This window comes from Protopterus annectens, chromosome 2.part0 (assembly GCF_019279795.1).
Source record: "Protopterus annectens isolate FY-2018-M chromosome 2.part0, PAN1.0, whole genome shotgun sequence".
Lineage (NCBI taxonomy): Eukaryota > Metazoa > Chordata > Ceratodontiformes > Protopteridae > Protopterus > Protopterus annectens.
The window spans coordinates 943,991,620-944,016,174 of NC_056728.1; the positions used below are offsets into that span (position 1 = coordinate 943,991,620).

General features: G+C 47.4%; 1 protein-coding gene across 1 annotated transcript in view; it reads right to left on the bottom strand.

The window, feature by feature from the left end:
• The window catches only part of KDM8 (lysine demethylase 8), a 287,000-nt gene that overhangs the window by 155,478 nt on the left and 106,967 nt on the right, over nt 1-24,555 (bottom strand). The gene's annotated exons all lie outside the window — the stretch shown is intronic.

The following is a 24,555-nucleotide window of genomic DNA, read 5'->3' on the forward strand; positions in this document are numbered from 1 at the left end:
GACCCTCAACAGAGCCCTCTCCACCACATCAAAAGCCGAAGGGAGCCGACCTCGACCAAAGGATCCGACAATCGGCTCCCCTCGGATCCGAGGAGTGGACGGAGCCGGCGCCGGCACTCGGATCCGAAGGGACAGTACGCTCCGACACAGACGGCGCCGAAGGAGCACTGATCCCCGGATCCGGCTCGGATCCAGGCTCCGAGGTCGGGTCTGACGCACTCGAGGGCAGGGTCGGATCCTAAGTACCAAGTACTATCGGCGCCGACACCCCGCTCGGCTGCTCGGCTCCAGCTGCTCCGAACCCGGATAGCGGGTCGGAGAAGGAGCAATAGGCTTAAAAGGGTGTTGAGCTCCCCGGAGGGGGAGGCAAGAGCACTCCCATCTGCATCTGGGCCTGGATGAACCTTCTCATCATCCGGTCCAGATCAGCATCAGAAAGGCTATGGGTAGATCTCGGCGAGGCTACCGAGGTAGGCCTGGAGTGCCTCCTCGATAGCCTCGACGGAGATCGGGTCTCCTCCTCCTCAGGACCCGGTGAAAAGCACACAGGGACCGGAGCCGAGAAGGAGGAGAACCGACAGGAGCCGGGAGAAGCCAGCTTGGCTGGGGGCCGAAACAGAGGTCTCGGCCCGCGCTTGTGGTGCTTCTCCCTCCGGTCCTTTTTAGTAGCATCCCTCTCCTCTCCAGAAGCGGGAGGTTGAGTCCCAGGAGCAGGAGGGGGTGCCACAGGGGAACAACTGTAGCCACAGTAGTCCCGAAGGAGCGGAGGCGGAGCCGAGTCTGGCGGTAAAGGCCCGCCAAGACCAGCTTGGACCTCCGCTCCCTCAGTGCCCTGGGGTTGAACCCTGCACAAATGGAACAACCAGATGTGAGGTGTTCAACCCCGAGACACTTAACACACCGAGTGTGGCCATCAGCCGGTGAGAGCTTATGGCCACACTCGGAGCATTTTGAAAAAATAGATTTAGGCTGATCAGCCATAATCTATAAATCACTAAAAGCTACTGAAAGTAACTTAAAACAAAAAGACACACAGGCCTACACACACACACTCTACGCAACAGCGAGGGGAGGGAATAAAAATTACTTAATTTAACTCAAATTAAACTCAAATTAAACTTTTCAGAAAGGGAAACCTAAACTTTCACACAGAATCACTCAAAGAACCAAAAATTTTTTGATTTTACAAGTAATAAAATACCACTTAGCTGAGAGCTATGTACCCAAATCCAGTCACCAGCGCGGCAAACGAGATCTGGGGTCATGAGGGTAGAGCAGGGCATTATGGGTGAGGGGAGGAGCTGAGAGCTTGGATCCATAGCTGGAAAACCATGCCGGTTCGGATCCGATATCGGATCCATAACCCACAGGTTGCAGACAAATGAATATCCTACTTCAGATGCAATGTTCTGCTATCTCTGGGGGTCTATGCTGGACTGTAGAGCTCACATAAATGAGGCACCAAATCATAAAATGGAATAAAAATTAAAAAAAAAAATAATAATATATATATATATATATATATATATATATATATATATATATATATATATATACACACACACACACATATATATCTTATCCCAATGTTTTATGCAGATTAACACTCACAGTGATTTTTTTTTTGTTCTAAACCTAAATGATTTGATGGTATGAAGATCCTAATACGAGCTTTTTCATCTCTCTTTTTTTCTTGCACTCTGCACTCCCAAACAATAAGATTATAATGCCTTAACATCTTCTGTGGCTTTCTTGTACTCACAGTTTCTGGATTACTTTCAGAATTTCTGGTCGCAGAGTGAAAGTGCAGCTGTGTAAGAACTTGCTACAACTCTAGCAAGTCCTACTTGTCACTGCTGCAATTTTCCTTACTAATGGGATATCCTGCAGAGGGCAGACAGACACCTGGCTAGCATATCAAAGGCTGGGCTTTTCCATGCACTGTAAACAAGATGTAGTTCCTACATCCAAAGCGTAACATACATTAGTGATGTACAAGGGCCAAAAGCCTAGAACTGTACTGCCCCAGAAGAACAGGAACAGCAAATGAGGGGAAACAGGAACATGGTACATGTACATCCAGAAAAAAAGAACACAAGTTTCATTGGCAAGAGGAAACAAAAAAAGAAAACTCCACAGGGGAAAGGGGAGGGAAAACGGAACACTAACAGTGAAGAGAAGGACTTCTACTGTTATGCAAGTTCTTGCACAACTATACTATGTCCTTCCTTATTCTGAGGCAGTATTCCTTACTACAGGGAGAGTTATTAAAACTATTGTAAAGAAAGAAAACAGAAGAAAGAACAAACTGAGGTACCCTGAAAAAAGAAAAAGGAGGAGGATGGACCAAGCAAACCCTGCTCTGGCCCTTGAAACCACATACAACATTTAGTGCTTAGTAAGAGCATGCAGAGAAGACCAAGTAGCAGCTTCTACAAGCTCCAGAAGAGGAGCTTGAACAGAAGTCATTTGCCATGAACAGAGTAATCAGAATTCCAAGAAGAAATGGTATGTTTGGAAACTGCAAAACCCACATTCTTGTCCTGAAAAGAAACAAAAGGTCACACACAGACAGATTTTCAAACATCTTTAGTCTTACTTAAACAGTATCCAAGCTGTCTGTTCAAATCCAAAGAATGGAGAATTCTCTCATTACTATATTGTTGAACAAGAAAGTAAGGGAGGAACCAAGAAAAAAAGCAAACCAATAAAATCCAAGCCAGGAACACTCGTAGCTGAAACCTCCAGAAGAAATGACAGGATAATTTAGTTAAAATACAAAAATAATTTTATTAAAATACAAAAATTAGCGCTTTCGTCCGGTGACCATCACCAAACATTTTTAAACACTCAAAACCCTTCTTTATATACAAAACCTTGTTGAAACCAATTAGTGTAAACAGCCCACGCCGATTACTTAATTATTCCCATTAACTTGTTAAAAGTGAGACCAGAGGGGGTCCTTGGAAACTGCACTTGGAAGACAGAGAAACCTGGTGGCAGGTATTTTTAAATGCATACTCCCCACCAGGACTTAATGATATGATTTCTATGACTAGTAAATTAAAACTAAGACTATTTGAAAGATAAATTCCATTGGATTCAAATATAGGATATACATACAATTCTTGCATGATTTTTATAATCATTATATTCATGTATGTTTACTTGTTACTTCAATATGATGCACTGTTTATGGATGTTTTGAATATATTAATAACAGTAATAACAAAAACAAATCTAAGAGGGTAATCTATGCTTTTAGTACCATCAGCATGGGCTGTTTACACCAATTGGTTTCAACAAGGTTTTGTATATACAGAAGGGTTTTGAGTGTTTGAAAATGTCTGAAGAAGTCTGGTGATGGTCACCGGACAAAAACGCTAATTTTTGTATTTTAATAAAAGTATTTTTGTATTTTAACTAAATTATCCTGATGTTTCTTCTGGAGGTTTCAGCTACAAGTGTTCCTGGTCTGGATTTTAAAGGAAGGAAGGAAGATGTATGGCTTGATTAAAAAGCACCACAGACTACCTTAGGCATAAAAGTAGGACTTGTTCTAAAAGATTCACTGTCTGTAGAAATCTAGGAAAGCAGGAACTGCCATAAGAGCCTGAAGTTCAGACACTCTTTTGGCAGAAATCACAGCCACCAACAGGACAGTCTTCCAGGTACACAATTTCAAAGTGGAAGTAGCTTCTGTTTCAAAAGAGAGTTAACTTTTCAAGAACATAGTTCAAGTCCCCAACAGGAGGAAAATGAAGTTGCACAAGTAATTTTTCATAACAGTGGCTGTTCGAATGATCACTGCTGCAGTAGCCCTAGCTATATGGGCTATTATCCTGTTAAGAACATAACAGTAATTCAGCTTCCAAAGCTTCACTGCATCTTCCATGCACCCACACTGACAGGCAGCTCGAGCTGAATTGACTAAAAGACTAGTTTGGGTGCAAAGACCTTCAGAGGTTTCCTGCCAATGCAGGGAGGGAGGCTGAAACCTAAAAGGGTAACATTAGGAATAAAAAAAATAAATGGCCGCACCCTGGCATAAAAACACATCAAAAACAAGAGGAATGTAGAGAGAGAGCAGCTATTGTAACCGTGATCATTCAAATATCTACTGTTATGGTGAGTTTACTTGCACAACTGTACTGTGTTCATTATCTTGATCACTGCTACAATAGCCTTAGTTATATGGATAGACCCCTCCTGATTACATTTGGGAAATGGAAGTGGAAGAGTCCAAGAGACTCTGGGAAAATGGTCCTAGCAAAGCCTGATCTAGACATAGAGAAGGAAACAAGCTTATAATGCTTTGCAAAAGTATGTACAGAGGAGCAAATACTTCTAGAATCCATCCCTTTTCAAAAAGCCAGAGATGAAGCCAAGGTCCTGGTACAGTGGGCCTTGACCCTACCTGGAACATTTCTGTTGAGGTGAGTATAGCAAAAGGTATCAGCATTAAGCAACCAATTGGAAATAGTCTATTCTGACATGTTGCTCCTCCTCCTTAAATACACAAGAAAGAATGAACTAATCCAAATATCTGAAAGACGGAGTTCTGTCAAGACAGCACTAGAGGTGTCTGTGGAGTGGATATCCAAAATGTGGTGCATCCTTTGCCCTCATTTTTAGGTTTAAGAAAGAAAACAGTGAAATGGACAGTTTGGCTTGAAGTACACTCATTGATACCACTTCAGGCATAAAAAGAATGATTAGATGTTAAGTTGTCAATCTCGCCTTCATTCTTGCTTGATGGGTTCGGAGCCGATCCTCGGCTCCGACTCGGCACTTTGCTAAGCTCGAGAGTCACTTTTACCAGCTCGAGGCAGCCCCATATCCCAGCAAGGCGGTAAGTACCCAGATCTCGTTTGCCGCTTCGCTGATGAGGTCCTCCTTTTACCAGCTCCTGGTAAGTGCTTTATATTAAACTGTCTTTAGCCCCTTTTCACTTTTAAACTTTATATCTAACGTTTTTAGTTATATTAAGCCCTTTTTTGACTAAAATTACCCTTCCTCCTTAATTTTTTTAGTCAGGCCTTCTCCCCTCCCATCCCCCCCCCCCTGTCAGGGTGTGTGTGTGTGTGTGTGTGTGTGAGAGGTTAGTTTCTCTATTTTTTGTTAGATAATTAGAAGTTATGTACTCACCATAACGTTCCATCTGAGTAGGTGTATTCATTTGTCTGCAACCTGTGGGTTATGGATCCGATATCGGATCCGAACCGGCATGGTTTTCCAGCTATGGATCCAAGCTCTCAGCTCCTCCCCTCACCCATAATGCCCTGCTCTACCCTCATGACCTCAGATCGAGTTTGCCAAAGCAACAACACCCTGAAAAGGGTAACATAGAATATGCAGGAAACTGAAAGGCCAGGGGGATAGGAGGGCGGGATGGTTGCAGACAAATGAATACACCTACTCAGATGGAACGTTATGGTGAGTACATAACTTCTAAATCTGAAGTAGGATATTCATTTGTCTGCAACCTGTGGGACAGAATCCCCAGCTACCTGAATCTTGGGCGGCCATCATGGAAGGATATTCCGGAGCACCGAGCCAAAGGATGCTCTACCCCTAGATGCAAGATCCAACTTATAGTGGGAAATAAAAGTATGAGATGAAGCCCACGTGGCTGCTGCACAAATATCATCTAGAGGAATCCTAGCCTTGAAGGCTGCCGAGGTAGATACTGACCGGGTTGAATGGGCATGAACACCCTCCGGTGCGGGCCTTCCTGAAGCTTGATAAGCCAATAAGATGCACTGTGAAATCCAGCGGGACAGAGAAACTTTAGAAATTGGCTTGCCCAAATTGAATTTTGCAAAGGAAATAAACAACTGGTCGGATTGCCTATGACCAGCCGTCCTGTTCAGATAAAATCTAAGTTGCCTGTGAACATCTAATGAATGTAGCTTATATTCACCTTTGTTTTCATATTTAGGGAAGAAAACAGGGAGGTTAATGGACTGATTGATGTTTGCTTCAGAAGCGACTTTAGGAAGAAAGGACGGGTTGGTCCTGAGGTAGACACGGTCCGGATGAAATACCAAGTAAGGAGGTTTAGCTGATAATGCTTGAAGCTCAGAAACTCTCTTGGCGATGTAATGGCTACCAAAAGGCTGTCTTGTAGGACAAGAATTTGAGATCCACCGTAGCCGCTGGCTCGAAGGAGGGGCGGTCAAGGCCTGTAGGACCAGAGAGAGGTCCCAAGGAGGAACTGCTTGTTTTATAGGGGGCCTGAGAAGAAAAGCACCTTTAAGAAAAATTTTACACAATTTGGCTGACATAAGAGGATTAGAGTCATGGCCAATGTGATAATGAGAAATTGCCGCCAGTTGTACTTTGACTGTGGAACTGCTGGCACCATCGTTAAAGAGAGTGGTTAGAAAGTCAAGCACTAAAGGAAGAGGAACCGTGAAGGGATTCAGGCCTTGCCGCTCCGCCACAAAGAAAACGCTTCCACTTGCTTCGTAAACCTTTCTAGTGGATGGTTTATGAGCTGCCACCAAAATTGCCTTAACCGTGACGAAATACCGAGTCTTAATCAAGAGTGGAACTGGAGCAGCCAAGCGGTCAGCTTCAGGTTGTCCAGATTCGAGGAGGAATGCAGGATGGATGGGATATCAGATCCGGGATGGGATCTAGAATCCAAGGAGGATTCACCGAGTGAGACCTTAGGAAGGGGAACCAGATCTGTCGAGGCCAAACGGAGCAATGAGAATCATTCTGCAACCCACCCGAGAGGCTTTCTGAAGAACTTGGAGCATCAGAGGCAAGGGTGGATAAGCATACAGAAGACCGGGTGGCCAAGCATGCACCAGAGCGTCTCTTGGGGTACCTCCGGAGGAGGTATCAGAGCGAAAAAACTGTCGCACTTGGTGTTTGAGGGAGAGGCAAAAGATCGCATGAAGGGGTTCCCCACCGTGCGAATATGCGTTCCGCTACTTGACAATTGAGAGACCACTCGTAAGGGGTCAGAATGGTGCGACTGAGCTTGTCCGCTAGGATGTTGGACCGACCGGAATGTGCGTTGCTATTAGAAAGCGGTTGGTGGAGATTGCCCATTCCCAAACTCTCATGGCTTCTCGACAAAGAGGGTAAGACCTTGTTCCCCTTGCTTGTTGATGTACCAGACAACAGACATGTTGTCCGATTGAATCGCAATTGTTCCCAAGGGAAGAAAGTCCTGAAGTGCTAGCAACGCTAAGAGCACTGCTCTCATCTCTAGAACATTGATATGCAGTAAGGTCTCTGAATCGTCCCACGTGCCTTGGACGGTCCGGCCATAAAGTGCCCCCACCCGAGGTGGGAGGCGTCCGTGGTCACCGTGGCGAGAGGGGGAGAAGCACAAAATGGGCGGCCTCTGTGGAGATCCGGGGAGTGGAGCCACCACAAGAGGGACCGCTTGCAAGCCTTGCTGATCGCTATGGGATGATGCATGGGGAGAGCAAGGTATGACCACTGTACTAAGAGCGTCCACTGTAGAATGCGCATATTGAGCCTGGCAAGAGGAAGAAGTGCTATAGCCGATGCCATGGACCCTAGAGCCCTCAGGACCAACTCCGCCGGAACAGAACTTGAGTGGAGAATGGCCCGCACCTGGAACTGCAGATTTTGAACTCTGTCCGCAGTGAGGAAGGCTCGTAAACTCCTTGTGTCTAGCCTGGCCCCTATAAAATCTAAGAGCTGTGTGGGCACCAGGTTGGATTTCTTTGTATTTATTGTGATGCCCAGAAAAGGAGCAAGATGGAGAAAGGAGTCTCGCGCCAATAAAAGTAGATGCCTTGTTGGGGCGGTAAGAAGCCAGTCGTCCAGGTAGGGAAAGACCTGCACCCCCTGAAGCCTCAGGTGGGCCGCTACCACTGCTAATACTTTGGTGAACACCCTGGGGGCTGTGGTGAGACCAAAGGGAAGGACCCGGAACTGGTAGTGACTGGCTCCCAGCCGGAAGCGGAGAAACCTCCTGGAGCGCCTGTCCATCAGGATGTGGTAGTACGTCCTTGAGGTCTATCGAGCACATCCAGTGATTTTCTCCCAGAAGGGGAGAATAGATTGCAGAGTGACCATTCGAATTTTTCTTTGGGGACTGCCAGATTCAAGAGAGAGAGGTCTAGGATTGGTCTTAGTTCCCCCGTCTTCTTTGGCACTAAAGAATCTGGAGTAGAACCCTGATCCGATCTGGTCTGGGGGGACGGGCTGGATGGCTCTTTTCTTTAGCAGATGGCCAATTTCTGCCAAAGCGGCCTCCCGTTGACCGGGTGGGACGTCTGGGAGGGACTTCAACTTTGGAAGGTGAAGGAAAGGGATGCGATATCCTCTGGATATGATTTGGAGAACCCAGCGGTCCGATGTTATGGACTCCCATGCCGCTAGGTGCCCCGAAAAACGTCCCCCGACTGCCTCCAGAGTGGAGCAGTCTGGCAGCCCCTCAGGGTTGCTGCGCGGGCCATTCAGAGAAAGGTTCCCTGGACCCGAAGCTTCTGGGAGCCCCTCTGCCTCTAGGGCGTCCTCCCTGTCCTCCTCTGCCACGGAAGGACTGGTTGTCCGGAGCAGGCTGGGACTGCTGCGACTTCCGGAACCACATCTTCTTCTGACCCTTTTGGTTCCTAGAGTAGGGCCTCTGGGGTGCAGAGAAGCGGATTCCGACGGCAGACAGCGTCTTCCCGTCCTTCTCGCTCTGGGTCAACGTCTCGCGAACGGTTTTGCCAAAAAGAGCAGAACCATCAAAGGGGGCGTTCGCAAATGACGCTTTGAAGGGCTCAGAAAAATCGCAGTGACGGAGCCAGGCCTGACGTCTAGTGACTAGTCCTGTCCCCGCAGCTCTAGCGGCGCCTTCCATTGCGTGGGAGAGTAGCCGCATAGAGGTATTAGTAACTGACCTAAGAGTGGCCATACGGGTGGAGTGCAGAACCCTGTCCTCCTCCGAAATGGACTCTGGGGGAGATGCAGCGTATTCTTTAATAAGATCTCGCTGCATCCTAATGACATGTGCCAAGTAGTTCAGCGCCCTTACCGAGAAGGTCGCTGAACTAAACATCCGCTTCCCCAAGCGGTCCATCATCCGAGACTCCTTGCTCGGGGGATGGACTGAGGGACTCTCCTGAGCCAGTTCCCTCTTGGTGGCCGCCGCCATCAACATGGCATCTACCGGAGGCCCCTTACTCCAATGGGCACGGTCGGACGGTGGGCTAAGGATCCTATCTGGCCTCTTAGGAATTGGCTCCACGGTGTCCGGTTCCTTCCACGCCCTGGTGGTAATAAGGTCCACCAGGGGGTCGGCAGGAGGGGACACCCAAGAGGTAGACGGGCCCGCTTCAAATGCCTCCAAGAACACGGACTCGTCCGAGGAAGACTTGGGGGCAGACCACCCCTTATACGGAGCATTTCCATGATGTCTCCAAATGAGACATCCTCGGGGTGACCGTGGGGAGCCTTCCCTTCCTCCAAGTCCGTGTCTTCTGTGAGAGACTCGGGGGAGTCAATGTGCCTCCTTTTGCACGTATGCTTGCGAGGGACATCCTCTGGGGGGCTGTCAGAGGAGTCCTCACAAGCAGCAATTTGTTCCATAGGAGCAACTTGGGGCACAGAAGCGGGCTGTCCCAGGGGCCGGATGGTGGAAGCCTGGCCCAGTGCAGAGGGAGCGGACGGAGCCGAACAAGTGCCGGGGTCCGGAGACCCTCAACAGGGCCCTCTCCACTACATCAAACGCCGAAGGGGAGCCGACCTCGACCAAAGGATCCGACAATCGGCTCCTCCTCGGATCCGAAGAGTGGATCGGAGCCGGCGCCGAAGCGCTCGGATCCGAAGGGACAGTGCGCTCCGACACAGACGGCGCCGAAGGAGCACTGATCCCCCCGGATCCGAGGCTCGGATCCAGGCTCCGAGAGGTCGGATCCGACGCACTCGAGGGCAGGGTCGGATCCGAAGTACCAAGTACTATCGGCGCCGACCCACCCCCGGCTCCGAAGCTGCTCGGCTCCAGCTGCTCCGAACCCGGATAGCGGGTCGGAGAAGGAGCAATAGGTTTAAAAAAGGGTGTTGAGCTCCCCCCCAGAGGGGGGGGAGGCAAGAGCACTCCCATCTGCATCTGGGCCTGGATGAATCTTCTCATCATCCGGTCCAGATCAGCATCCGAAAGGCTATATGTGGATCTCGACGAGGCTACCGAGGTAGGCCTGGAGTGCCTCCTCGATAGCCTCGACGGAGATCGGGTCTCCTCCTCCTCAGGACCCGGTGAAAAGCACACTGGGGACCGGAGTCGAGAAGGAGGAGACCGAGCCGACAACGGAGCCGGGGGAGAAGCCCGCTTGGCTGGCGGGGCCGAAACAGAGGTCTCGGCCCGCCGCTTGTGGTGCTTCTCCCTCCGGTCCTTTTTCCTAGCATCCCTCTCCTCTCCAGAAACGGGAGGTTGAGTCCCAGGAGCAGGAGGGGGTGCCACGGAGGGAAGAACCGAAACCACGGTTACTCCCGAAGGAGCGGAGGTCGGAGCAGAGTCCGGCGGTAAAAGGCCCGCCAAGACAAGCTTGGACCTCCGCTCCTTCAGTGCCCTGGGGTTGAACCCTGCACAAATGGAGCATCCAGATGTGAGGTGTTCAACCCCCAGGCACCTAACACACCGAGTGTGGCCATCAGCCGGGGAGAGCTTATGGCCACACTCGGAGCATTTAGAGAATACAGATTTGGGCTGTTCAGCCATCCCAATCTATACAGCTACTAATTAAAAGTAACTAAAACAAATACAGACACACAGGCCCAACACACACACACTACGCCAACAGCGAGGGGAGGGAAAAAAAATACTTAATTTAACTCTAAATAAAACTATCAAAGAGGGATACCTAAACTTTCACACAAATATGCACAAAAAACTTCAAAAATTCTGACTTAACAGATATAAAAACTAGCACTTAGCTGAGAGCTATAGATACCAATCCAGTCACCAGCGCGGCAAACGAGATCTGAGGTCATGAGGGTAGAGCAGGACATTATGGGTGAGGGGAGGAGCTGAGAGCTTGGATCCATAGCTGGAAAACCATGCCGGTTCGGATCCGATATCGGATCCATAACCCACAGGTTGCAGACAAATGAATATCCTACTTCAGATCTTGTTATCTTATTGGGACTGTGTTGTGTGTGTTTTAGTGCAACTATGTCCAAAGAAAGGGTCTCAGGCTTCAAGAAGTGTGACTCGTGCTGTCAGAAGATGTCTCTGACAGACTGTCACACTTCTTGTTTATATTGCCTGGGACCTCTCCACCTGCAGGACTCCTGTGCGATTTGTCATTCCTTTAGCCAGAGAGTCCTGCAGGAGAGAAGGAATAAATTGATTTCAAGGGGCCTTCTTAAACCGGAGGGCTCTCCGGCTAAGTCGGCTCCGAGTAAGACTTCAAAAGTCTTCCAAGGCCCAGGCTTCTGTGTCCAAGCCTGCGGCCTCGGTTCCGACTCCTTCTGAGTCGAGATCGGCTCCGGCTGGAGCCGATCCTGGTTTACAAAGACCTTCGGATACTGTTTCAGTGTCGGCTCAGACTGGCTCCGACCACCATGTGGCTCAGGCTTCGGTGTCGGCGCCGACCGGCTCCGACACCGTTACTTTTATGTCTGTATTGGCTCCGGCTGGAGCCGATGCTTCGAGACTTTCTGTCGGTGCCGAGAAGTCCTCGGCTCCGACTGTATCTATGGTTTCGTCGGCTCCGATGGTTCCTTCGAGGAAGAGGTCCAGGTCCCCTTCCTTGGAACTGATACTCTTGGCTCCGGCCTCACCTCTCCTCTCGGAACGGAGCCATTGGAGCCGATCATCTAGGTCATCCAGGCTTTCAGACCATGATTTAGAGAGGGTGGTCTGTAGATTATTAAAATCACAGGCACTGGCCCAGATGCTACATAGTCCGTCTCAACAGACGACTATTAGTCCACACCCTCTTGTAGTTCCTCCTTCGACTCTACCTCAGAGTTTGGAGCTGGAGTCTTCGGGGATAGTTTCTGCTATGGCTGAGGGGCGGATACCCCCCCCTTCTGCACCCTCGGCATCTACTCTTATCTCCTCTTCGAGACCTTCCTTAGAGGGATTCGGTGGTCGGGCTTCCCTGGTCTCCTCCGAGGGGGTGAGTGGCATCGGACCTGTGTCTGACCCCACTCTTCCCCTTGGAGCCTCGGCCTTGGTGAGCTCGGCTCCGACATCTGCCTCGGAGCCTTCCCTTTTGGTGGGCCCTGGAGTTCCGGTTTCTTCGGAGCGGGTTCTCTCGGACCTCCCTGGGAGGGGGGCCTTCGAGGTGATGAAGAGTGTGCTGGCCACTGGGCTTAGCTAGCAGTCTATTCCCTTAGCTCCTCCCTCTACAGTGCCTGTCGATATCTCTGCCATCTCTCTTGCTCCCGCACCCAGAGATCCTCCGCCTCAGGTTTCCCCACTGGGAATAACCCCCTCTTCCGAGGATTCTCCTGATCAGTCAGGAGATCCTCCGCGCAAGAGGACTTGTAAGAGGAAACACCTAGACTCCCCTGAGTCTATCACTTCAGATACCGACTTAGATGAGTCGGAGGGATCCCCAAGATCCCCCTCTGAGGATGTCTCCTTTTCAGACATCCTAGAACTCCTAAAACAGAGGGGAAACTGGCCCTCCACAAATCCCTCTGAGGATGAGTCGGTATACCTAGAGGCGTTTGGATCTCGGCCCTCCACCTCCTGGGTATCTCCGCCTTTCGACCCCCTTATGGAGGTTATTGCTCGAAAGACTTGGGCTGCTCCTGACTCTGTAGAGCCAGTTCCTAGGAGGCAGTCTAAATTTATTACTGCCCCTTTGGAAAAGCAATTCCTTATGAAAGGTGTCCCTGCTGATGCCATGGTGGTGGCGGCTGCCACTAAGAAGGAACTTGCAGATCCTTCCGTACCTGTCCATCCTCCTAATAAGGATTCTAGGACCATGGATAGGTATGGTAAGCGGATGTTCTTTTCAGCGACCTTTGCTATGCGCTCGCTGAACTACTTATGTCACTTCACCAGACTCCAAAGGGACATCCTTAAGGAACTAGGTGAAGTAGTACAGGATCCCACAGCTGCAGGGGCTCAAGAAAAAATTGCTTCGCAGCTAGGAATCCTTAATTCTATTGCTAACTCCTCCATGCGACTGATATCATATGCAGCAGATGGAGCGAGTAGAGCTGCAGGTACAGGTGTGGCTCAGACGCCAAGCCTGGATGCGGCTCTGTAATTTCACAGATCCCTTTAAGGCGTCCTTCACAAATTCTCCCTTTGATGGGTCAGCTTTGTTTGGCCCTCAAGTGAAGGATACATTGACCAGGTGTGAACAGGACGGCAAGACTCTTTCTGCCGTGGGGGTCCATTTTTCCACCCCTTCTAGACCTTACCCTAAAGGACAGAAAGGTGGAAAGATGTGGTTCCGCAAATCCCAAGGAGTCACGCCGGATACACGTGGTCAGTTTACCCCTAGAGGCAGAGGGGGTAATACTAACAGACGCCGCTCTAGAGGCAGAGGGGGTCCACAGAACCAAGGAAGCAGAGAGCCTCTCTCTGACAAGCCCTTCCAGCATCCCTGAGATGTTGCCCGACTGTCCATCCTTGGAGGCAGTCGGGGGAAGACTATCGCTGTACCCAGAAGCCTGGCGTTCCCTCACTCAAGACAGATGGGTACAGTCGATCATATCCGAGGGTTACAAAATTCCTTTCGAGGAAAGTCCCTTCGCTCACTCAAATTCCCTTCCAGATGTACCACCCGGTCTAAGGGAAGTTGCAGAGTTAGAAGTATTAAAACTTCTACAAAAAAGAGCCATTCAGCCAGTTACAGCAGACCATTCAGAGCCCGGAATCTACTCAAGATTCTTTTTGGTCCCCAAAAAGACGGGAGACTGGAGACCAATATTGGATCTCAGCAGACTCAACAAGTCTGTGAGGAAGACAAGATTCCGAATGGTCACACTTCAGTCAATTCTGCCCTTCCTAGAGAAGGGCAACTGGATGTGCTCAATAGATCTTCAGGACGCGTACTATCACATAAAAATTCACAGACGCTCCAGAAGATTTCTCCGCTTTCGGCTGGGGTCCAGTCATTTCCAATTCAGAGCCCTGCCCTTTGGTCTCACTACAGCCCCCAGAGTGTTCACCAAATGTATGGCAGTGGTCACGGCTCACCTGAGACATCAAGGATTCCAGGTGTTTCCGTATCTCGACGACTGGGCTCCTTTCAGCCACCACCAGGCATCAACTTCTTCAAGCCAGGGATTACACAATAAATCTTTGCACTCAACTGGGAATTTCGATAAACTACGAAAAATCCTCCTTATTGCCCTGCCAGTCTATTACTTTCATAGGCGCAAACTTAAGACACTGTTCGGATGTCAGCAACCCTCACAGACCAAAGAATCTCAGATATACAAAGTCACGTGAGGATCATCCTAGCCAGCAAAAGAGTACAAGCCAGAATGGTTCTAAAGGTGTTGGGCCTCATGGCTGCGGCCATTACCCTTCTTCCCCTGGCCCGCTTCTACATGCGCCTGCTTCAGTGGATGTTGTTCACTCAGTGGTCTTACCAACAACTTCCAATGCGTCACCAAATTCTGGTGACACAGATTTGCAGGAATCATCTTTCATGGTGGATTACTTCTCCCCAGATTCACCAAGGCAGACCCTTTGTATCCCCGGCCCCGGTAGCCACTGTCACTACGGACGCCTCCCTGATCGGGTGGGGGGGGTCATTATCAGGGCAGGATGGTTCATGGGACGTGGCAACCGTTCGAATACCACCTGCACATAAATGTCCTAGAGATGAGAGCAGTGCTTTTAACGTTGCAAGCCCTCAACGACTTTCTTCCCTTGGGAACAATTGCAGTTCACACACACAACATGTCTGTAGTATGGTATATCAACAAACAAGGCGGAACCAAATCCTACCCCTTGTGTCGAGAAGCTCTCAGACTTTGGCAATGGGTGATCTCCTCTCATCGGTTTCTGGTAGCAACGCATATCCCTGGGAAAACCAACATTTTAGCGGACAGATTGAGCAGAGCTATTCTCATGCCTCATGAGTGGTCTCTCAAACAATCTATAGTGGAGGAGATTTTTTTAGAATGGGGCCGCCCATGTTGCGATCCTTTTGCTACTCCCCAAAACAGCAAATGCCCAGACTTCTTTTCTCTCTTCCCACTGCCAGGCCATCCCCCCAGAGACGCTCTAACCCAGGATTGGCCCCAGGGACTTCTTTATGCTTTTCCTCCTTTTCCACTGATTCCACAAGTACTCCAGAAAGCCACCGTTTTGAGAGCCAAAATGATTCTCATTGCTCCCTATTGGCCTCGACAAATTTGGTTCCCGTTCCTCCATCGTCACCTTTTGGTGCAGCCGTGGCATCTGGACCCAGTACCAGACCTTCTGATTCACCAATCGGGTCAGCTGCACCAATCTATCCCTTCTCTCAACCTCACAGCATGGTTGCTCCACTTCCTTCCTTAGCCAGGCTTCCTATGATCTCTAATCCTGTTAGGGATATCATAGTGGCTTCACTAAAATCCTCTACTAGAAGGATTTATACCAGCAAATGGAAACGCTTTTCTTATTGGGCAAAAGCTAAGAATATTGATCCCTTTACTGCTCCAGTTCAAGCAGTTTTGGATTTCTTAGCGGAAATCTTTCACGCGGGCTCTTCTTCTTCCACGGTCAAAGTTCAGTTAGCTGCTATCTCGAACTTTCATGTTGGGTTCGCAGATCACAACATCATGTCCCATAGGCTTTGTAGAGCCTTCCTAAAAGGAATCTTTCTCCTGAAACCTCCAGTCAGGAGTCCTCCTCCTCAATGGGACCTAAGTTTAGTGCTGACATCCTTGATTCTTCCTCCCTTCGAGCCAGCTGTTTCATGTTCCCTGAAATTTCTTTCATGGAAAACACTCTTCCTGGTTGCTATTACCTCGGCTAGGAGAGTGTCTGAACTTCATGCTCTCTCTGTTCGTCCCCCTTATTTGGTCTTCCACAAAGACAGAGTATCCTTGAGAACTAATCCGACCTTTCTGCCTAAAGTCGCCTCAAAGAGTAATTTGAATCAGTCTGTTGACCTTCCTGTATTTTTCCCAAACTACTCAAACAGATCAGAACAAAAATTACATTATCTCGATGTTCACCGCCAACTCAGATATTATTTGGACAGAACAAAACAGTTCAGGAAATCCGATCAGCTCTTTATTTCTTATGCTGATAACAAAAAAGGCCTTCCCGTCTCTAAAGTGACCCTATCTAGATGGCTTTCTTCTGTCATCTCTGAAATCTATCAGCTCAGGGGAAAACAGCTGTGCTCGAAACCTAAAGCGCATTCAACCAGAAGCTTAGCCACTTCCACAGCCTTTCAGGCTAGACTTCCATTAGACACTATTTGTGCAGCAGCCACTTGGGCCACTCCTCATACCTTTGTTTCTCATTACAAATTGGATTTGGCCTCCAGGGACAGAGCCAGTTTTGGCTCTACAGTTCTCAAGAGTCTGTTCCATTGAGCCACCCAGGATAGAGGTGCTAGGGACGCGGTCCCATCAAGCAAGAATGAAGGCGAGATTGACAACTTAACATTGAGAAGTTATGTACCTACCATAACGTTCCATAGTTGTCTTCTCTCGCCTTCTTTCTTGCGACCCTCCCTCCTTCCCCCTGGCCTGGACAGACCTTTTCTCCCTACATGGAAGAGTGCTCTTTAAGACCATACAGTTCTGGTCTTCCTATCCCATCCTTCAGGTTTTTCTCTGCCTTCTTTCTTCTTTTGGGAGTTTTTCATGCTAGGTGTTATTGCCTATAGAAAACAAACGAGAACTGGGTACTTACCGCCTTGCATCATGGGATATGGGGCTGCCTCGAGCTGGTAAAAGTGACTCTCGAGCTTAGCAAAGTGCCGAGTCGGAGCCGAGGATCGGCTCCGAACCCATCAAGCAAGAAAGAAGGCGAGAGAAGACAACTAACATGGAACGTTATGGTAGGTACATAACTTCTCATTCACAAAGAAACCCCCTGTCCCTATGAAAAATGAGACATTGCTGACTCACCACAAGGGCTTACAACTTAGATACCCTTCTTGCAGAGGTCTGAGCAATCAGTAAAACTGTTTTCCGTGTTAAGATCCTTAAGTCAACCAAGTTAGCTGGTTCAAATGGAGCAAATGATAGTGTCCAAGGAAAAAAAAAGGCATCAGTCTTTCAGGCCGCCTTGCATGGAATCCTGGAACAAAATATTGCAAGTTGATTGTTCAGAGAGGAGGCAAAGAGGTCTACCCGAGAAACTCAACACAGATGAATCAAATCTTGGAAGGACACTCTGATCTAGTTTCCACTTGCGAGGGTCTGTGCTGGTCCTGCTAGGCTCGTCTGCTCCACAGTTTTGCTCTGATGGAATGTAGCATGCCTGCAGAATGAGCCTATGCTGTGAAGCTATATCCCAAGCCAACATGGCTAGTCTGCAATGGGGGTACCCCCTTGCTTGTTGGTGTACCATATGACTGTGGTATTTCTGTAACCACTTGAAGTCCTGGAGATCAAAGATGGTTCAAAGAGTTGAAAGCCTTGGTTTCTCACACCCCTGCACTTTCATCCTTCCTGAAACTGCTCCCCAAGCAAAGTCCAGTGTGTCTGTGGTGACTGAATGCTTTGGAACAGAGAGGGAAAAAGGGAGACTTGGATTTAAAGATATCTGCTGTCTCCACCAAATTAATTCTCTTGACAAACCTCAGCACTGGGATTTGAAAAGATAATGGGTGTTGGTGCTAGGACCAGAGAGATTTCAGATACCACTGTATCTTTTTCATGTGGAGTCTTTCTTGCCACGGGTATCATAATAATCACAGATGCAATGAGACCCAACATTTTGAGGTATTCCCTCGCAGTGACCGAAGTCAGAGTGGAAAACTTTAGAAATGGATCTGGATATAGATCTGTTTTTTTCCTTTGGAAGAAAAGCTCTTTGAACTAAGGTGTCTAATGGACATCCCAGGAACACAAATGTGAGCGAGTCAAGAAAGACTTCTGAAAGTTCTCCTGGAATTACAGCTTGCATAAGAGACCTCTCCCCAGAGACAGAGACTTCTAACACTTTAAAAAAAGACTGAAAAGATAAGCAAGTTGTCTAAATGTATAAAAAAAAATGTGGATACCCTGTAGCCTGCAATGAGCTATAGCTGGAGCGAGACACTTTTTGAACACACTTGGTGCAAAGAATAGTCCAAAGGGTAAGGCAGAGGAATGATAATGGGATCCAGACACAATGAACCTTAAGAAATTTTGGAAGTCTGGATGAACAGGGATGTGATGACAACCATCTTTTAAGTCCAGTGTTACCAGGAAACTTCAAAGACAAAGAAGACGTAAGCAAGTTGTGAAAAGACATTGTTTTGAATTTGGGCACCATCACAAAGCAGTTTATTAAAGAAGGATCCAGAACTGATGTCCAATCATTTTCTTTTTTGGCACAATAGGAGCATGCTTGAATAAAAAGGCACTTGTTCCATCACGCCTTGGGGCAGCACGTAATGAAGAACAGGTGGAAACAAGAGAGTATGACGTGGAGAATGAGAAATGACCCCCTGGGAGGGAAGAATCTCCTCACACTATCATTTGTAACCCCGATGAATGATTTTCAGAACCCAGTTGTCTAAAACTGTGTGTAGCTAAACAAAAAACACCCCACACTAATTATAGGAGGTTACTAGGCTAGTGGCCCTAGGGCCTTTACAAGCCCATCTATGTAATGCCCATGTTCCCTAATTGACCATTGTTAGATGGTTTGACTGCTTGGAGAGCGAATCTATGATTAGCACTGGCTGTTCCTATCCACTAGGGACATAGGTGCCACCCCAGGGGTGACTTTATGGTCTCTCATCGAGTTGTCCAGGTTGCACTTAAATAGGATCAATGAGGAGCCCTGTTTAATGTGAACTGGGAGTTTATTCCACAGTAGCAGCAGTCACTGTGAGTCGCATCTATCTCTCCAGCATGTTTTAAGTCACAGACTAGGTTGAAATCTCTGGAGAGAGCGACTCTCTGCAACGCTGGTAAGCCACATGCCGTTTACTTTAGCCTGGACTTCAGAGAAATAGATTCCAAACAGTAGAGGGCCCAACACAGAACCCTGTGGTACCCACTGGTAGCTGTTCTACTGGTGGAGGTGGAATCTCCAAATTTGACAGACAGGTTCTGTCAGTTGGCTACCCATCTAGTGACACATGGGTTTATCCCCGGCTGTAAGAGTTTCTCAAGGATATCTGAATGGGGGGATTGTGCTGAAAGCCTTGGCCAGGTCAAGACAGTTGGTATGTACTACTCTGCCCTCATCCAGGGCTTTGGTGACATTCTTAAAAAGTCCATCAGGTTTAGTTAGCATAATCTACCCTTAACGAAGCCAAACTGGGTCAAGTCGAGAGTTTGAAGGTTGCTTATGTCCTTGTTGATAAGGTCCATGATGATGCTTTCCATGGCCTTGAAGATAAGGCTGGTTAGGCTTATGGGTCTATAGTTTCCAGGGTCAGTTGATGGACCCCCTTTGTACAAGTGGATTACAGTTGCTGTTCTCCACTCTGCAGGAACAAAGCCAGTGCTTAGGCTATGGTTAAAAAATAATGCCAACTGGATTTGGTAGGTCATGTTTTAGGTTGTTTAGTAAGCAGGCTGGATGTTATCTGGTCCCCACAGAGGTAGTGTTTTTGGCCTTGGAGAAAGCAGATAGGACCTGCTCACTTGAGAGAGTGAGGAGAGGACAGGTGTTAGGTATGCTTTAGGGTATGGCTGGTGAGGACGGGGGTGGGAGTGGGGGTTGTGCCAAATCTGTCAGCTAACAAGTTCTCAATTTCCTCAGGGTCAGTGTGAACGGTACCTGTCCACTATGAGTTTGGCATATGGCTGGGTATTCCCTTTTAGATTTCAGATGTAGCTAAAGTATGCCTTATGACCGTCTTTATTTAGGGAAGATAATTTAGCCTCTTAAATAGCTTTAGGGACTTCAAATATCTGCTTTGCTTGTTCAAGCTGTGGAGGGTATTTTCTCTCTCGTTTTTAGACAGTTTCTTCCATTTGTTATACAACCTGTTTATATGTGAAGTCCACCAGGGTGGCTTGTTTTTGGAGGACTTGGATTTGATCCCGTCAGGTACAGTAGAGTCAATACAGTTGTGTAAGTGGTTATACTGGGCATGTGTGTACTCCTTTGCATAGGAGTTGTTGGCTGTGTTAGCATGGGTGGGTCTGAAACATTTCAAACCGTCGCTTAGTAAGCTACAGTTTGTTTTGGAGAGGTTTCTCATTTTTATTGCTCCTGTGGCGGTGTCAGGTCTGATTGTTAATTCAAATGAGACCGACTTATGGTCTGACCTTATTAGGGAAAGCAGAACAGAGTGGGTAGTGCAGTGAGCTGCCCCCCCCCCCCATATTAGCAAGTACCAAGTCCAGAACATTTGAGCCCTTTGTGGGGATTCAGATTAACTGCTCCAGAGCATTTGTATTAAAGTCCAGGAACAAGCATGTGCTTGTGTACGTCACCCACCATACCACTCAACCTCTTAGAGCAAGAAATCTGGACATACACACCACCAAGTTGGTCAAACTGTATGACGCACAGGAGACACTCCAAGTGCAACTAACCATTGACAAGACCCCTTTTCAAATCATAGCTAGCTGCCGGGCCCCCAACTCTGATTCAAGATGCCCAATCAAGTCTATCTGGACCGATTTGAATCCATCAAGATTCAACCCTTTTACCCTGATCCTGGGTGACTAACTACCCAAACATAGACTGGAAGAACTACCCATGCCAGAACACAAATGCCCAGAGATGCCTCGATTTTTGTCAATGCAAACACCTTGGAACAGCTAGTCGATACCCTCACAAGAGGTGATAATATCTTGGACTTGGTATTAACCAACATGAGTAACCACTGCAGCATCTCTACAGTGTCATACTCCCTGGTAAGATCTGACCATAAAGCGGTCACTTTCAAAGTCATCTTCTCCCCCCACCCCACCCCAGCTAGGGTAAGACATAAAAACTTCTCCAAAGCTGATTACAGCCTCCTGAGGGATGGTAAAAACAGCTTCACAGTCTCTCCTCCTCTGTAGGAACTGGCACCAATATCCAAAAGTACACCAAAGGGGTCTATATTATTACCTTGAATGTCCAGAATACTGAATACAACTCCGTCGACACAAACAATCTACACATTCAGCGTACTCCCAAACCATCGAAACTGAAGACATCGAACGCATTACATCATCAAAAGCGCCATTCAGGTAAGTGAAACCCAACTAAGTAAAACTATGTTAACACATTTTCTGCAAAGGGGGGGGAGCCCCCCTGCACCCTCCACACCCCCCCTACTTAAATATACCAACTCCAAGACCACACTAAAGTGGGGAAAAGGATATATTTCCTCATCCCCACAATCACGCTGCTGGACAACAAACACATTTAATGTCTTCAGTTTCGATGGTTTGGGAGTTCGCTGAATGTGTAGATCAACGTTCATGTGTCGGAGTTGTATTTGGCATTCTGGATGCTTGAGGTAATAATATAGACCCCACCAAAGCACTATACAAGCATTTTTACAGATGCAGGGAATCGGGAATATCTAACAGGATTAAATCATCTTCTGCAAGAAAGAGTAAACTTGTCTGGTGGACATCTGCAATAAATAAACTCCAACAAAAAGAAAAAATTGCTGTCCAAGACCAAGAAGGAGCAGGTGCCCAATTGGAAGCAATGTCGCCTTAACCTGAACAAGCAAATACGAGCACTAGTGAAATCCTCCAAAGCAAACTTCGAGTCCAAACTGGCCACATCTACCAGACACAATCATAACGCCTTCTTCACATATGTCCGCAACAGTAAAGAAAGCACCCAGATCTGTTCGGAATTGGTGGTCAACCCCACCACATATACAAATGCCATTGATATAACACACTTGTTGGCTGACAGATTCAGAAAAAACTTCACCCCTCTGTCCCCTCCATCAGTAAATCAGGACATCCCCAGTAACTGCCCCCTACCCTAACATCTAGTGAACAGGTCATCACTGCTCTCTCAAGGCATAAGATACAGCTTCCATGGGACCCGATAACATCCCAGGCTGCATCCTACATGTACTCAGGCAGGAACTTGCAGCACCATTAGGCGCTCTATTCAACCAAAGCCCGAGCACCAGCTTTGCCACAACTAAGTGGAGGACAGCCACGGTCATCCCTTTGCACAAAGGTGGAGCATCCACCTATCCGGGAAATTGCAGACCCCCATCTGCCCAACTAGCCTGATCTGGAAGGCCATAGAACGGATCATGGACCTTATTAACAAGGACATTGGCAACCTCCAAACACTCGACTCCACACAATCTAGCTTCATCAAGGGGAGGTCTTGTCAGTTAAATCTGGTCGACTTCTTTGCAACAGTCACCAAAGCAATGGACAAGGGGAAGACTGTGCACACTGCCTACCTTGACCTGGCCAAAGCCTTCAACACTATTCCCCACTCGGGCATAATAGATAAACTAGGCATCAATCTGTATGTTACCAGATGGATATCAAACTGGCTCATTGATAGAACCCACCTAGTCAAAATAGGGGAAGTCACCTCAAGTAGTAGACCCGTAACAAGCGGCGTACCCCAGGGTTCAGTCTTGGGGCCTCTTATTTGGGATATACTTTTCTGAGGTGTAGGCCAAAACTAGTGGGCTATGGCTGACCAGGTTTGCAGATGACTGCAAGATGGATGCGGTCATCAGTCCCCTAGTGATGTGGACATCCTCCAAGACTGTCTCACTCAAATGACTGATGTCAGAAACATGGCCTCAAGCTGAATACCAAAAAATGCACCATCATCTCCTTTGGGGAGAGTGACGTTCTCATAAATTATCACATTAATAACAGCAGCCTAAGCACGCAATCAGTAGTGAGGGATTTGGGCATCCAGATTGATAGCAACCTGACTTTTGACCACCATGTTGCTTCCGTTGTACGGAAAGCCTTCTACATGGCCCACCTTATAAGTAAAGGTATCTTATCCAGGGACAAAAGTCATAACATCCTGTATTCTTCCGTTACAAGGCCCATTACAGAGTACAACGCCCCTTTCGGCATGTACTTCGCAAAGCACACACAGCAGCTGGAGAGAACACAGAGGATCCTCACCAGGAGAATCCAGGGCCTCAAACATCTACCCATACACAGATAGGCTAAAATACCTACCCCTCTACTCAGTTTCGTATAGACTCCTCAAGAGGTGACCTCTGTCTGGCATACAAGGCGATTACGGACCCTGCCTTGATGGAACTGCTGCATATCCGCAAGTCAAGCTCCACTCGAGTAACCTGCACTTGTGGCCTCAACCTGGTCTATGACATCAACAAGACTTGTTGGCAGGATAGATTTGTGTCCCAGAGACTCCCCCCATCTGTGGAACAGACTCCCTCTCCACATCAAGCAGAGTACCTCTGTACCCCTTTTTAAGCGCAACCTGGATAACTGGATGGACAACAGAAAATAGACCCCTGGGATTCCACCCATGTCCCCGCAGGACAGGGGCATCAGTGCTAACTTGTCTAAACATGGGCTAAACTCTTGGCTAGGCTTATAAGGGCCTCAGGGTCAACAGCCTAGTAACCTCCTATGATCCTGTGGAGAGTCTCAAATATTAGAAACAGTCCTAGAAAAGGGACTTTCTCTTGTTATAAATGTGTACATTAAAAAAATTTCATTTTAAAATATATTTACAAACATCTTATGACTGAAAAACATTTTCACAGTCGATAGTTATTTAGAAACATCTAGTTTATTTAGCACAGTGTGGAGTCTGCTCATGTTTTTACATTGGCAAGACTGATCAGAAATTAAAGGAACATATCGGCGACCATTCATCTGAAATTTGAAGAAAGATTTCAACCAATGTCTTATATAAACGTAATACTGACACAGATCAGACGCACACCTTTAAAGTTATGGTATTGATGGTAGTTTTATTGGATTCCAGAGGTGGGGACATAAATCTTAGAATTGAACTAAATGAATACAAATGGATCAATGAACTTAATGCTGATTGTTCTCCAGGCTTAAATGAGTTTAATTGTTTAAAACCAATTTTGAAACAACACAACTTATATTTCATATCAGTAGATTAACTGTCATTAACCAATGATTTATTTGATCTATGTCACATGATTGTTTTAGACTATATATAGATGTGAATTTGTAAATTTTTTATACACCTGATGAAGCCCTTAACAGAAAATGTTGTAGCTAGTGTTATAAAACGATGGTCATTTTTATTTCGGTGACTGGAGTGTTCTTTTGCATCAAGTGAATTCAAGTAATTATTAGTCAAACAGAGGTTTAATATACAACATACTTCAACATACCTCCGAGAAGGTGCAAACAATGCTTGTACTTTGATTCCTTTCTCCTCTCATGGTGATCTAGCACTGCCCAGGTTCACATGTGGGACCCACTCAGCCATATCTACAATGACATATGCAAATGCCACCACCTTCTGGGATATTAGCAAAGCCCTGCATCTCAGAGTGGCTGGGTCAAAGCCACATATGTCAG